We start from the raw sequence: 3,367 nt of genomic DNA, 5'->3' as shown, positions 1-3,367 counted from the left end.
GGGTCATACCTGCACCAGATCTTGTTGATGCTTGGGGTGAGGTCATGCCTCTTAGACTCGTCAATGTCAATTACGTGGAAATTGTTTCAGCTTCAAACTTTGTATCCTCTGATTCCCATATGTCAAAGACCTCTCTCCATATGTATTCTCAATCCCCCTAGCTTGGCACTTTGGAATCATTTGATCGCTTAATTGAGACCTTCTTCGTCGATGAAGGTATCATGGAAATCATGTCTCTCGAGGAACCACCATGGATTGATACTCATCATCACTCCTCGTTCCTGCCTCTATAGGTTTTAACCCGGTACAGAAATTACCTGCATATGAATTCTAAATCACAGAAAAATAAACAATGCGAGAGCATAACACATAAAACACATATACACAGAGATTTTCCCCTAGATCCCAAAACCGGGACTACCAGCTTGATTTTTCATTATATTCCTTTCAATGTTACAATACATATTTATACATGCCGAAGCATCCAATACCATGGACCGAAAACCATCGCGTCCAAAACCATGGACCGAAAACCATAGGTAGGTTCGCCCAACCTAATATAGGGTCCAAATTTTTTTTTCCCGGGGCGCTGCCCCAAACCCCGTAGAGGGGGGCTACCCGCCCCCCTCAAACCCCCCGGACAGGGGGGGTTGCCGGCCCCCCTGTGACCCCCCCCCCCCGCTGTGGAATCGGTGCAACAAAGGGGGGGGCTCTGCCCCCTCTCTAACCCCCCGGTTCACTACGTCAGTTAGTCGTGGAAAGAATATAACACAACCCAACAATCTCCCACTTGTTGTTTTCTTTCCACAAGGGGCCACAGGAGAGCTTAGTCATTTTTTCAGCCCTGAAATGCCCATTGTTTCTCTACACCAAGAGAACTTCTCAGAGCTCACAGATTTTGTCAATGCATCTGCAGTATTCTTCAAAGTGTTCACCTTTACCAGCAACACCTTTTTGTCTTCTATCATATCCCTAACAAAGTGATACTGAACATCAATGTGCTTTGTCTTTGAATGATAAGCAGGGTTCTTTGCCAAGAAAATTGCACTTTGGCTGTCACAATCTATTCTTATAGCTCCCTGTACTAACCCCATACTTGAACACAATCTCTGCAACCAATCTGCTTCTTTTCTTGTATGAGTGGCTGCCATGTATTCTGCCTCTGTAGTTGATAGTGCCACTACATATTGTTTCTTACTCATCCAACTGACTGCACCTCCAAATAGGTTAAACACATACCCACTTGTAGATCTTCTTTGATCTAGATCTCCAGCCTAGTCTACATCAACAAAGCCACGAATATCCAACACTCTGTCCAATCCTGGTTTTCCTTGATAGCACAAACCATAATCACTAGTGCCACGCAAATACCTGAAAACCTGCTTCACTGGTGTCCAGTGCTCCTTCCCTAGTTTTGACATAAACCTGCTCAATACTCCCACTGCATGTGCAATGTCTGGTCTAGTACAGACCATTGCATACATCAGGCTACCGACTGCACTCGCATATGGAACACGGGACATGTCCTCTTAACAATGTAAACTATGAAACGGGAACTCTAGCCAAAAAACCTCGAAAAAACATCAAAAACAGTGCCAAAAATGAAAAGTGTTGATGCTGGAATAACACCTTTTTTTTCTTGGGTAAATTTTCAACATGTTTTAAAAATGGCGGTGAAAACAAATTTTTTGAGCAAAAAATATCCAAAAAACACCCTCAAAACGAAAAGTGTTGATGCTGGGAGAACACTTTTTTTTTTCAACAGTAAAATTTCAACATTTAGAAATAATGGTGTAAAATATTTTATCATGAACCCGAAAAACATTAAATTTTAAAAAATAATGAAAACATAAAAAAAAAAAAAAAAAAAAAAAAACAATGAAAAAACACAAAAAAAAAAAGTTTAAAAAAATAACAAAACATAGATTAAAATATATACTAAAAGGAAAATATAAAATTAAAAAAAAAAAAACGAAAAAAAAAAAAAAAAAAGTCAATCATAAAAATGTAAAAAAAACAAAATTAATGATAAGAATTAAAAAACTAAAAAAAAAAAAAAAACTATAAACAATTAAATAGTAAAAAAAATATTTAAAAAAATGGAGAGAAAAAAGAAAAAGATTTATCTTGTAAAACATAAAAAAAAATTGCCCAAAAAAAAAATGGAAAAGAAAAAAAAAACATTTAAAAAAAACAAAAAAATTAAGTAGGTGAAAATAGAAAAATAAAAAAAAAAATTAAGGAAAAACTAAAAAAACTAAAAATTAAAATTAAAAACCAACTAGATCTACAAAAATATAAAATTAACAAAAAAAGATAAAAATTACTAAAATTAAGATTAAAATGTTGATTACTTAAAAAACAAATATAAAAATATATATAAAAGATAAAAATAAAAAAATAAAAAATGTTAAAAAATATTATCTCACAAACCATAAAAAAATTTGGAAAACAAAAAAACAAAATTAAAAAAAAAAAAAAAAAAAAAATATATATATATATATATATCTATATATATATATATATATATATATATAAACTAAGTAACTGAAAATAGAGAAATTAAAAAAAAACATTAGCGAAACTGGAAAAAAAAAATTAAAAAATTAAAAAAAACTAGTTTGAAAAAAAAAAATAGAAAATTAACGAAAAAAATTGAAAAACTACTAAAATTAATATTAAAAAAAACGATACCCTAGCTTCTGAGCTCTGAGCTCTGCACCCTACTGCCAATGCGCAGTCCTGCGCCCCTGCGCCATCAGACCTTCTAAGAACGTCATCATACTCAGAATAGCTTGCAGTAACGGTTCTGGAATATATAGGACATCGCGTCATGTCCTGTCGGAAGGAAGGGGCGGGATCTCAAGCCCCCCCTCCTTCAAATGAACAGCAATGGAATGGCGGTGCACCTGTGTTCTCCTCGCCTCCACCTGGTTCATTTCCAGAACAAGGCCAAAGTTCCGAACAGCCTGACATTTCAGTACAACACCCAAACACGGAAGGGGAAGAGACAAATACTCCAAGAGCGTCACAGCGAAAGGCAACATCAGCCACTTGCATACCCAAGGCAACAGAACGAATCAAAGTTGAGCTTCCCAGCCATAGAATCAATGGCGAAATCCAATACATGCAAGATCATGCACTCATTGGAAAATTTCTCGGGTTCTGGCCAACAGAAAAAGCTTTATATGGATGGATCGCCTCCAAATGGAAACCCAAAGGGCATGTATCGCTGCTACTATGCCCTAAAGGCTTCTTCACTGCAATATTCACCTGCCTGGAGGACAAAATAAGAGTATTTGAAGGAGGCCCTTACTTCTTCAACTCCGCAGGTCTCTTCCTGCGAGATTGGAAACCGAGGTTCAAT

The sequence above is a fragment of the Pinus tabuliformis genome, chromosome 7, assembly GCF_031772625.1.
Source record: "Pinus tabuliformis cultivar Carrire ecotype Pingquan chromosome 7, CPIR1, whole genome shotgun sequence".
NCBI classification, from domain to species: domain Eukaryota; kingdom Viridiplantae; phylum Streptophyta; class Pinopsida; order Pinales; family Pinaceae; genus Pinus; species Pinus tabuliformis.
The sequence above is the reverse complement of the archived record's forward strand: the minus strand, read 5'-3'. Positions refer to the sequence as shown.